Source organism: Passer domesticus, chromosome 21, assembly GCF_036417665.1.
Source record: "Passer domesticus isolate bPasDom1 chromosome 21, bPasDom1.hap1, whole genome shotgun sequence".
Lineage (NCBI taxonomy): Eukaryota > Metazoa > Chordata > Aves > Passeriformes > Passeridae > Passer > Passer domesticus.
The window spans coordinates 6931261-6943381 of record NC_087494.1 but is presented as its reverse complement, the minus strand read 5'-3'; the positions used below and the strand labels follow the sequence as shown (position 1 = coordinate 6943381).

Here is a 12121-nt window from a genome sequence, read left to right as displayed (position 1 = left end):
TTGGCAGAACAACAGAAGGCTCCTGAGGGGCTGGAGCACTGGGAAGCCCTGAGGAATTGGGTGTCAGAGGCCACAAGCAGCCCCCAGGCAGCCGCCTTGTTCCTGACCCCGGCTGCTCTGGCGCTTCCCCACAGCGTCTGCCAGGCCTGCGGCAGAAGCCCTCGAGGCCGGGCCTCAGCAGGAGGCTGGGGACAGCCCTGAGGTGCCCAGGCTGGGCTGGCTGGGGACAGGGAGGGCAAAGCTCCCCTGCTGGGGCAAGGGACAAGGTGGTGGGAAGGTAGATAACCTGAGATTTTACCCCCCAAATGTTCTTTCTTTCTTTCCCCTAACATTTATCTCAGGTTTGGTCCCATAATTATCTCTATCTGCCCTTTAGAAATTACTCAGAACACAGCAGGCTTTTGGGCTGTGTGGATCCCTAGCACACCAGAGCCATAGAAATAAGAGGCTTTTGTCAGCACTGGTGCACAGTGTACTCTAATCCCATCAGGCCTTGTGGGGGCAGAACCCGTTTCCACTGCTGGGGTGATGGGGGGGATCACAGCAGGTGATCCTGTTGGAAGATGAGGTGAGCCTGACTGGGAAGGAGTGACAGAAACATCCTATTGTGACCGGCCCAGAGGCCCCGTGTATTCTGGGCATAGACTTCCTCCGGAAGGGCTATCACAAAGACCCAAAGGGATGCAGGTGGGCTTTTGGAATAGCTGCTGTAGAGGCTGAGAACATTAAGCAGTTGAACACCTTGCCTGGATATCAGAAAACCCATCTGCAGAAGGACTCCTGAAGGTGGAAGAGCAACAAGTACCAATTGCCACCTCGATGGTGCACTGCCGGGAGTATTGAACCAATCGAGATGCTGTGATCCCCATGCACAAAATGATCCGTGAACAGGAGAGCCAAAGGGTGGTCAGCAAAACCAACTCACCCTTCAATAGTCCCATCTGGCCTGTACAAAAGTCTGACAGAGAATGGAGATTGACTGTGGACTATCGTGCCTTGAATGAAGTGAATCCACCACTGAGCTCTGCTGTGGCACACGTGCTGGAACTCCAGTACGAGCTGGCAGCTTTCTCAGAAATGGCCCCTCCTGCCGGAGGGGTGAGGCACCCTGAGCCCCGGTGGGCACCCCACAGATCAGAGTACCCCCTGACCAAGCAAGTACTGGTCAGAGAAAAATGCTGTTCCCAGAAAAGCACTGAGTGCCAGAGTTGTCAGTCTGGAGACATGGACAAACAGCTGCAGAGCGGCACCTCCGCTTGAATGCGGTGGGGGTCAGAGAGCAGCCGCTGAAGGGGCAGATCATGGAGTGGAGGTTGCAGCATCCACTGGTTGCAGGGGTTTTTCCCCTGCAGCGTGGTGTTCGGAGAGAGCGGCAGCTGCCACCAGTGCAGCGGACACAGGCGCGAGGAATCGCCGCTGCAGATTTTCCCGGTTCCAGGGAGGGCGGCGCTGGCAGAGCCTTCGCCGCTGCCGGAGCGTTGCTGGCAACCCGAGGGCAACAGCGGGGAGCGGTGTCGGGAGTGGCGGAGGTGGCGGAATCGGCAGGGCCTGCGGCGGGTGTTCCTGCCGGCACTGCAGGCTCCCATGTCGTGAAATCAATTGCTGGCCACGATGCAGGGGGACTGGATGTGCTCCCCAGCACAGGGCTGCCGGCTGCCGTCGCGGAGCCGTCCACTCTCTTGTCGGGGGCGGGGGCGGCTTTGCACCCTCCTGGGGCACAGAGGCGGGGGAATCCAGCGGCGGGGCAGATCCACACGCCACACTGAGGGAAAAAGGAGGGGATGGAGGTGGCAAAAGTCCCTCCAGCTCTGGTGAAAGTGATGAAGAAGGGATGACCACTGCTCCAGTCAAAATAATTGTTGACCCATAAAGCGCAGCTGCTGAAGGCTTTGGTCCTTTCTGTGCATGCTCCAGGGAGACAGAAAAAAGCTGTTTCTGAGCCATGCGCAAAGCTGCTCCCCCCTGCCCCATGCAGGTGGGGAAAACCAGTGGAGACTGTCCCTGGACAATTTGGTCCAGCTGTGGCGAGGGGCCTGATGGCCACCAGCCTGGGGTAAGGCGCTTCTCCAACGAGGTTCTCTTCCTCACAATGGAGGAAAGTGATGCCTGAGTGGGAACTCCCGAGAAATTTCCTCAGCCATCATGTGTTCCTCCAAAAGTCGAGATCCAGGGGTTGCCAAGCCCTGGAATCCAGGGACAACTGCAAATCCACGAAAACCTGTGAGCTTTTGCCCATCTGAAAAACTCATAGACATCTTCCTCCAACACAGGAATTCTGTAGTGCAGAGGCAGAAACCTCCACACTCCAATAGTGTCCTCCTCTAATGGAGAAAATTGAACTTCCATTTCTGAAGGCACCTCTTCCCAACCGTCACTCCATTTCTTGCGGAGGGCAATGCTATTGTTGGGAGGTGAAGGGTTAACAGTACCTTCTCCAGGAAGCCAAAGTGACCGGCCACAATGGGCTGCGCAGGGTCCCGCAGGGTCCAAGAGAAGGTCTAAGTGGCATCTCCCATCTCGTGACTCACCAAAGGACCACCGGACACTCTCCGTCAGTGTTCAGCAAACCTTTTCGTGTTCAGCCTCACCTGCAAACCCAATTGGATCCATCCAGCTCCTGGTTCTTCAGCCAATGTCAGAAGTCACCACTTATCGAATGCAGGGAGCCCCCAACGTGGCAAATGATTGGTATTTGACTCTATTGTTTCAGAAGACTGAACAATTGCTTTATTAAAACTAAACTACATTACATTATACTAGACTATATTAAAGAGATACTAAAAGAGACTAAAGAAAAACCCGTGACTGTCTCCAGACAGTCAGGACACAGCTTTTTCCCAACTGCCAAGGAAAAAAAAAACCTCATCAGGATCCGACTGAAAAATCACTTCAGGTAAAAAATCTTCCTAAACTATTCCGTATGTCCAAAAACAACTGGAGCAGCAAGTAGAGACAAAAATTCTTTTCTCTTCTTCTCTGCTTCTCCAAAAAAAATCCTGTGAGAGAAAATTATGCCCCTCTCTGTTCAGAGATGGTGAATGCCACATTGAACAAAAAAAAAAAAAAAAAAAAAGAAAAAGAAAACAAAAATCTTGAAGAAAAAGAAAATCCTTCTCAAATGGCCCCACCAGACAGAGCCTTCCAAATCAGCCCTCCACAGAGCTCCAGCAGCACAGCAAGGCTCTGCGGCAGAGACGAGGCCGTTTCTTCCATGCACTGAGGAATTGATCTTTCACTTTACGCCATGTGGAGGAGGGAGCTCTCTGTATGGCCCGGAGAACGAACCCAGTTTCTATTGAAAGGTTTCTGATGGCGGGATTGCTGTCAAATGCCATTTCTTCAAGGGCTGCAAGAGAGAGCAACAGAACCAAGGTCAGATCCTGCATCTGTGGGGAGCGGAGGAGAGCCCCCTGCGAAGGTCATCCCGGGCGGCAATTTCCATGTCCAGGAGGGATCAGGCCAAAGCTGCTGGCCACGAAACCCCATGTGCCCTTGAAATCTCAGTGTGCTCTGCCCACACCACCCCTCATCCGCACAGGCACCAGAGACCTCTGCAGATGGGGCAGGCCCTGCAGATCCCCCATGGCCAGCTCAAGTTGTCAGCCCACTGCCCTCACTCACCATCACAGATGACCTGGAGCTCTTCCATCTTCCCCCTGAGGTGCCGCCCGGCCATCCCTGTGAACACAGAGCCTGTCAGGGCGGCAGCGGCACAGCTCCCTGCCAGCGGCGCTGCCAGCGCTGCGGCCACACGCCCTGCTGGCCCGGCAGGGCTCAGCCCGGGCCCTTGCCGCACGCTGCCGCCCAAGGGCACGGCTGCCAGAGGGCGGCAGCAGCGCCCGGGCCAGGCGGGGCTCCACGGCGCCGGGCCCGGATGGCGCTGCCGGGGCAGCGGGCGGGCCTGGGGCCGAGCTGCGGCGGGCCGGGGAGGGAGCCCGGCCTCGGGGCTCACCCATGAACCTGATGGCCGCCTCTCGCAGGGGCTCCTGGGGGCTCTCCAGGTAGCGCAGGGCCCGGCGCAGCTGCTCGGCCGCTCGGCTCGTGTCCTCTGCCAGCTGCAGAGAGCGGCAGCAGGGAAGGCTCGGCGCGGGCTCAGCCCCTGTGGCGGGCGCTCCCTGCGCCCAGCCCCGGCCTCCCCTGCCCGCACAGCCCTGAGGCGCGGCCAGCAGCCGCTGGCGCCGGGCTGTGCAGGGGGCAGAGGGCCGGCTGCTGCCCGGGGAGCCGCGGGGCCGCCCCGCAGCCCCGCCGCGCCGGGGCTCCATGGGCACCCGGCTCGGGCCCACAGCAGCCTGGAGAAGAGCCCGCACCGCCTCTGGGTGCAGCAGCGGGCAGGGGCACAGCTGCCAGCCCCGCACACTGAGTACCGCACGCAGGGGGCTTCTCCAGGCTGAGGCTGGGGATTCTCGGTCGTCCTTACCAGGGCCTCGCCAAACCTCCATGTCTGATCCACCTGTAGCATTTGTTCGATATCCCTCCTCTTCAGGAATCTGGCTGAAGAATGCAGTGTTTCCCGGGAAGCCTGGAGAGCAGCAGAGATGTGGAGATGGCCCCACAGCCCAGGGCACAGGAGCATCCCAATGCCACAGCCTGGGGGAGGCTGCAGCCTGCAAGGCGCCAGGACAGGAGGCAGTCCAGCCCCCTGCCAGGGAGACAGCAGCCGGCCACAAGTCCTCACCTCAGCAACAATCTGATTCTCATCATGGCAGTGGAAGGAGAGTGGCAGCAGGCTCTGGAGCACGTGTGACTTCAGGGCCTTTTTTCCATCTTCCATTAATAACTCCAGCATCTCTTGAAAGACCGTCATGGAGCTCAGCTGCACCTGGCTATCATCCTGTAAGAAAGCAAGAACAAAAGAGCTCAGCATCAGCTGCTTCAGGCCCAGCAGGGCACAGGCCTGCATCTCCACAGGGGACCAAGTGCCCGGGCAGCAGCCAGTGGCCGTGGCTGTGGGCACAGAGCCTTACGCAGTCAAAGAGTGGCAGGAGCGCCTCAGCCAGCTGCAGGGCGATGGAGGTGGGTATGGGGGCACCATTATCCAGAAATAAATATCTGAGTAGGAGAATGGTCATCCTGATCATGTTGCTGTCTTTTTCCTGCAGGAGCTCCACAAGACTTTGAGTCAGGCTCCACATTTTGTCAGCCTGTGTGGAACACAAGTTTGTGAAATGCCACCCTGCTGCAGCAGGGCCTAGAGGCCAAAGCCTGTCCCAAAGCACTCGGGCAGCTGAAGCGGGAGGCAGGAGAGCTGGGAGCAGCTGCCCCAGGGCCCAAAGCTCAGCCAAGCCCAAGTGACAGCGTTTTCCAGCCCCACACTGCCGGTAGGGCTTCAGCCACTGCCCCCTTCTCACCATCAAGGGATTCTTGCTTGCCACTGTGACTCCTCGGAGTGCAAAGTGACGCCTCTCCCTGTATTTGCTCTGCAGGTTCTTCGACATGATCTCCAGAACACTGTCTCTGCATTCCCTCAAGTCCAGGCACTCGAGGACCTGAAAGGCAGAAGGCAGTGACAGGGCACCTGGCCAGCAGGAGCCCGGAACCGCACAGGGCTGGGCCCAGGCAGCAGCACAGGTCCCACGCGGGACCTATGAGAGGGCAGAGAGCTGGGAGACATCTCAGCGTGGTAGTGCACCTGGAGAAGGCACGGCAAGACTTGGAAAGATGCCAGAGGGAGCAATGTCCCCAGTGCACCCAGAGAAGTGCTTCCATTCCCACCGCAATGCCATGGCCTCAAAGGCTCACAGGGACCAGCTCCAGCTGACGTGGCTTGGGTCGCCATGTGATTCATGGGGGAATGGAAGCCTGGCCACAGGCTGCTTACTTGATCTAGCCTGGAAACACCATTCTCCACAAGCAAATGCAGCAGGGTGGCACTGGTCTCCTGTCTGAGGACCTCTGAGTGAGCTCGGAGCCCAGTGCCCATGGCCCTGGCCTCTTCCTGCCGAACACTCTTAATGAATTCGCAAACGAGCTGTAGGAGAAGGGCAAGAACCAGGGATGTTCCATGGAGTGCTCCACACATGGTGCTTGGCTGAGCAGGGACAGCAGGCCCAGCCCAGGTGGGCATGGCTGCAGGTACCTGCGCTGTTCTGCGGAAGCGGCCACGGCTGGATTGCTGCTCTTGTGTGCGCTCCACGGCTGCATCTGGCAAAGAGCGAGCACAGCCAGAGCTGAGGGGCTGCGGGAGAGGCCAGAGAACACAGCCCAGCCCTGCGCTCCCCAGGCAGGGACAGCCCCGGGATGCCCCAGGGGGATGGAGCACGGCCACTGCGGGGTGTCTGCCTGGGCCCTCTTCTGTCCTGTCCATGGGCATGTCCCCAGGGGATGGGATGGGATGGGATGGGATGGGATGGGATAGGACGGGACAGGATGGGGCCAAGCTGGCTGCAGTCTCCAGTCCTACGGCCCAGCTCTGCCACTCACCCTCCTGTGGTGGATTGAACGGCACCACCTCTTCTGTCTCCTGTCCTGGGTCAGCTCCAGGGCCTTCTTCCTCCTCCTCCACCCAGGGCAGCTTGGGTACTCTCGGGGGTCTCTGCTCCATGTCAGTGACTGGAGCTAGTTGCAGGACAGATGCCTTGGAAAAGCTCCGGGGCACTAAGTCCCGCGCTCTGCCCTCGAGGGCACTGCCAAACAGAAGCCTCGGAAGGCCACAGGTCACCAGGTCCTCTGCTCTGACCTCGAGGTCAGCTGCAGGAACAACACCTCAGAACAGCTCCAGGTCAGACAGGAACGAGTGCACTGTGTAGGGGCTCCTCACAGCACCGCTCTGTCCCGTCCTGTCCCGTCGCCTGCTCCGAGCGCTGTGGAGTGTTCTTGTCACCCCCAGCTCCTATGTCACCACGTGTCACAAAGGACACACTCCTCCATTCCATACCACAGTGACCGTGCTGCAGCGTGTCACAAAGGAACCTTGCACACACTGCCACCTGCCCTGGGGCCCTGCCCAGCCCACCCAAAGTGGCCCCGGTTGGAAGGAATCCCTGGCCCCAAGTGTCTAAGGCAGCCCGACAGGATCTTTAGGAAGGGCTCAGCCCATCAGCAAACGCTGCCCTGCTCTGCGGGCTCAGGGCAGCAGAAGGAGCCCCCAGGGCTGCCGAGGCAGCCGCGCTGGCAAGGGCACAGGGCCTTCCACGGAAGCTGGCACGGCCTCCTTGGGACACGTCCCGGCTGCTGGCCATCCTAAACCCGCGGCTGGGACAGGCACAGGGAACGTGTGGGCCAGGGCACCAATGCTGCTCTGAGCCCTGGGGCCCGGGCGGCGCTGCCATCAGCAGGTGTGGCAGAGTCCCCGCCCAAGCACACCTGCCACCCCCCGAACCCTGGCAGCGCTGCTGCCCCTCTCCTGCCCCAGAGACCTGTGCCCCGGGGGGCTTGTGTGCCACAGGGAGCCAAAGCCCACGTGCACTGGGGGCTGTGCTCCTCCCTGCAGGGGCTGTTGGCAGGAGCACCTGGAGCACTGCTGCACCACTTGCTGTCAGAAGCTCTTACTACATGCTGAAATTATTTTCTTATTGAAGTAATTTCCTTCAGCACAAAACCATCTTTACCATGACAACACGGAAAAATCTGGCATTAAAGACTCCTCAGTTCAGGAAAGCTTTACTTTCCATTTCTCAACTCAAGTAATTCCAAAAAGTTGCAAACTCCCCCAATCAATTGCAATCGACTGAGAACATGACAGTTGGAAATTGGCTTCCCATCTCAAAGCAGCATCTCATCTGCCTTAATGTCATGCATTGGGAGTCACTTTACAAACATAACACTACACAGAGGCAAACAGAAGGCCATTCTTTGCTTTCAAACGATTTTCAATGAATGGATGATAATATCCTCATTCACTTAAGGAATAGAAGCTCTAAAAGAATGAAAGTCCACTCAGTGTTACAAAAGTAGCCCAATGAAATGAATAGATGGCAAAAGGGCCAATCGTCCCCCTGGTAGAGATATCTAACTGGCCAATAAAGTACAGCTCTCCCCTCTTCTTCCCTGCAGGAGAATCAGGACCATGAACAGAAATAGTCACAGCTGTCCTTTCTGCCCTCCATAACCAGTGTTGCACCAAACCACAGATGCTGCCTTCAAACTGACTCCAATTCCATCCAAGACCTCTCACCTTCCAGACAACTCCTTCCCCAACACGCCCCCAACACCAACCCCTCCAAACACCCACACAGGAGCCCTCAACACCCCGCCAGGACCCCCAGCTGTCCCTGTCCCTCCGCAGAGCTTTCCCAGCCTCCAGCAGACCCCCTGGTTCCCTGCACGTGCCGTGGGATGGCCCTCAGAAGGATCTGCTCCAAGGCCTTTCCCGGGAGCAAGCTCAGGCTGCCAGGCACATGGTTCCTGGATCATCCTTCCCACCGAGCCTTCCTGTGCACGGCTGTTCCCTTGGCACATTTGCGCTCGGCTGGGACTTCTCCACTCACCCAGGACTGCTGCTAAAGGATGGAGAGCAGCCTGGCAAGCTCTTCCTCCAGCTGCCTCTTTCCTCTTGGGGGAGGAAGAACATTCCACAGGCAAGAAACTGGTGCCTCCACAGACCCTGGATCCATGCTGGGACAGACAAGGATGTGAAGTATGTCATATGGAAAAACTCTTTATCACTAACCGCTCGCATTTGTTCTCTCTGTTCCTTTGTTACCCGTGGTATAAAGCAATACTCACTCATTTGTCATACACAGAGGCCCCCGCCTACACAGCTCACTCACACCATGTGGGTTCAAGTCTGATGGGTGCTTTGCACAGGTGACACAGGGAGTCCCACCTACACGGTCCCGGGTCAGGGGTGAGCGTCCCCTTGGTGGGTTAGAGTCCCAGAGTTCAAGAGTGGTATGCTAACTGGCATTGATTAAATGTGGCTGGAATTTGGATTGGGAGCTGGTTTAGAGAGTTTATTAAGTCTGGTATAATATCATGTGTGTGTCCATGTGTTAAATCTGTCAATGCAACATCGTTTATTCTTTGCTTATGTGAAGATAAGGAAGGGAATGTGCTCAACACTGTTACCTTTTTCCTTTGGGCATGGAATGCTATTAATTGGAGTAGAAGTAGTCAGAAAATTGAGTGTGTGTTCCAAGGTTCATCTCTAAGAATGCAAGAAGTGGAGACACAGTCTCAGAGGGAAACAGCGTTGTATGGTTGTCCTGGGTTGACTATATGATGCTTTTATCCCCAGTCGTCTTGTTCTGTTTATACTGAATAATAAGTTTTACTCCTGTAAGACTCTCTTCCAGACAGTGAAGAAGGGAGGGAAGAAGCGCGCAGTTTGTTTTCAGACTGCTCTCACTCCTACACATTCCTGCTCCTGGACTGTGTTGTCTGCGGATGGACAGACAGCCGGACAGAGCTCCTTTTTTCCTCTTTTTTTTTTTTTTTTTTTTTCCTTTTAGTTAGTTTTAGCTAGCTGAGGCAAAGAAGTTCCCTGGACTGTGATTTTTCCTTTTTCTTGGACCTGTTCAAGCCTGCTCTGCACTGAACACCCAGAAGAGCACCGGCAGCTCCACCTGTGGCCCCCTGGCCGGGCCTGGGCTGCGGCGTTTCCAGCACCAGAGAGACTGATCAGAGACTGAGTGAGCCGAGCTGCAACCCAGGGAGGGGACTGTTCTGAGTTTGCCTTTTTTTTTTTTTTTGGAGTAGTGAGAAGTTTATTGTTTAATATTGTTTGGTTTCTATTGTTTAATAAACAGGTTTCTTTCCACTTTTTTTCCAAGGAGATATTTTCTCCCGAACCGGTTGGAGGGGGGAGGGGCAATTGGAGCTGCTTTTGTAGAGAAGCCCCTTTGGGGGTTATGTCCCAAACAAGCCCCGAACCAGGACAATGGTCTTGCAGATTGGAAATTGAAATTGATTGTCTAGAGAACTTAAAATACTCTGAGGAGGTTCTGGAGGACATAGGTCCCTGGCAGCCTAGCTGGGAATTTTTTCCAGCAATAGGATGATATCTTTTGGATGCTGGGAGCACCTTAAGCGCTCAGACAATTTTCTAGTTTGTGGGAAAGCCCCTAAGTACCCTTTTGTGTTGTATGAAAGAGTGTGAATATGTGGAACTGCATTTGCATTGTCACCCAGAGGGGCTTGGCAGGTGAGGGATAAGGAAGAAGTAGATGGTGAGAAAGGCCAGAGTGACTCTGACACGAATGAGATTTACAATCTGACAGGAACCAAGTGCAGTAGTTCTACCTGCATTTCAATTTTCTGATGACGGGAGTGGCAGGAAAAGCAAAGTGACTGAGGCCCTATGCTCCTTGTAACCCTCTGATCCCTTGTTTGTTGTGTAGGGGGCGTAGAGTTTGTAGTCCTTGTAGTGGCTCAAACAATTGGCCCATAGAAGAGAGCAATAGCCTACTTCTCAAAACAACTGGATGAAGTGAGTAGGGGACAGCCTGACTGTGAGCAGTTGCTGCTCTTGTTTCAAACATCCAAGAAGACTGAGAATTCACTCTAGGTGAACAAATAATTGTATTTATCTCACATTCAGTAGCAGCAATTCTTGGGCAAAAGGGTGGGCGTTGGCTTTCACCCTCCAAATTGCTTAAACATCAGGCAATTTTGGTGGAACAATGTGGTATTACCAAACTAATCTCTTCTCTAGTTAATCCAGCAGCATTCGTGGTCACTCACCAGACAGACAAGGAACCTTTGTAGCATGGCTGTATCAAAACCATGAAGTCACTTTATTCCAGCTGCCCAGATCTTAAAGAAACCCCAAATCCAGGAGCAGAATCTCAGTACACAGATGGGAGTGTCTTTGTAAGAGCAGATCAGTGAAAATCAGGATATACAATTAGCACAGAGCAAGTCAGCTCAGAAGGCAGAGATAATCACTTGATCCTGTACCTTCTGACCAGCCTGAGGAAAAAGGATCAATATATGAACAGATTCCAAGTATGCCTTCAGAGTAATACGTGCCATAAAGCAGTTTGGAAAGAAAAAGGAGTATTGACAGCTCAAGGAAAGCAAATTAAGCATTCAGAAGAAATCTTAAAATTGTTGGAGGCAGTACTAGTACCTCAAGTGGTTGCAGTTATGCACTGCAAAGGACATCAGAAAGGAGAAACAGACCCCAAAAGGGGTAACAGGTTGCAAAACGAGCAGCAGAACAAAGCCATGCTGAGTTTTGGGCACTAATTCCCAAAGGTAAGGAAGAATATGACAATGATGTATGTCGTAGAATCAGGAAGATCTAGAATTAGCAAGGAATTTATGAGCAGAACGGAAACATATTCTTTTTGCAACTCCTCAGGGATAGACAGTTATACCTGAAAGAGCATTGTGAAAATTAATTACAGATGAACATAATTGTATACAGTGGGAAGGGGATGCCTTACATAATTATTTGATAAGGACAAGTGTAAGATGCAACCTGTACTCTAGTGGAAAGCAGGTAAGCCAAGGGTGTGAAATAATGTCTCAGAACCAATCCACGAACGAGAGTTGACCTTGGCACAGTAGACAAGGGACAATATCCTGGACAGTACTGGCAAGTTGAGTTTTCTGAATTGCCAAGAAAAGGGGGCTATAAATACCTTTTACCTTTCACTGATACCTTCTCACCATGACCTAAGGCATTCCCAACCCAAACAAATAAAGCCAAAGAAGTTGTCAAGATTTTGTTAAACAACATAATGCCCTGGTTCAGATTGCCTTTAGACATCTCCTCCGATCGAGGGCCACGTTTCCTAGGAAATATTGCACAGCAACTTTGCAATAATCTCCAAATAAACTGGCACCTACACATGTTGTATTGGCCGCAGGCCAGCAGCCAAGAGTAAAAGATGAATTATCTGCTAAAACAACAAATAGTCAAAACTGGACAAGGGGCCAACATACCTTGGCCCCAGGCCCTACTTTTGGCTTTATTACGGATTCCAGGAGACCAAGAACAAAAGAAAATCTGAATCCCTTGGAAATACTGTACAGAAGACCATATAAGCATAACTATCAAGGGGAAGATACTGTACAAGTTGGGGAGGGGTATCTGCAGAACCATGCTGTGCAACTAACACAACAGCTGCAGCAAATAAATCAACACATTTTGAGCAGAGGAGCAAGAGGATGCTCCTCTCCACAAATCCAGCCTGGGGACCAGGTATATGTCAAATCCCTTGGGGAAAGCCTCTTA

The 12121-nt window shown here is 54.0% G+C and overlaps 1 protein-coding gene and 1 long non-coding RNA gene across 2 annotated transcripts in view; both read right to left on the bottom strand.

The window, feature by feature from the left end:
* LOC135284517 (zinc finger protein 271-like) overlaps positions 1-12121 on the bottom strand; it is a 523404-nt gene that overhangs the window by 212600 nt on the left and 298683 nt on the right. The gene's annotated exons all lie outside the window — the stretch shown is intronic.
* On the bottom strand, positions 1952-3989 carry LOC135284634 (uncharacterized). Its single transcript, XR_010349898.1, has 3 exons — positions 3953-3989; positions 3622-3678; positions 1952-3346 (listed from the first exon to the last, which is right to left on the bottom strand). It is a non-coding gene; the product is annotated as an uncharacterized LOC135284634 (long non-coding RNA).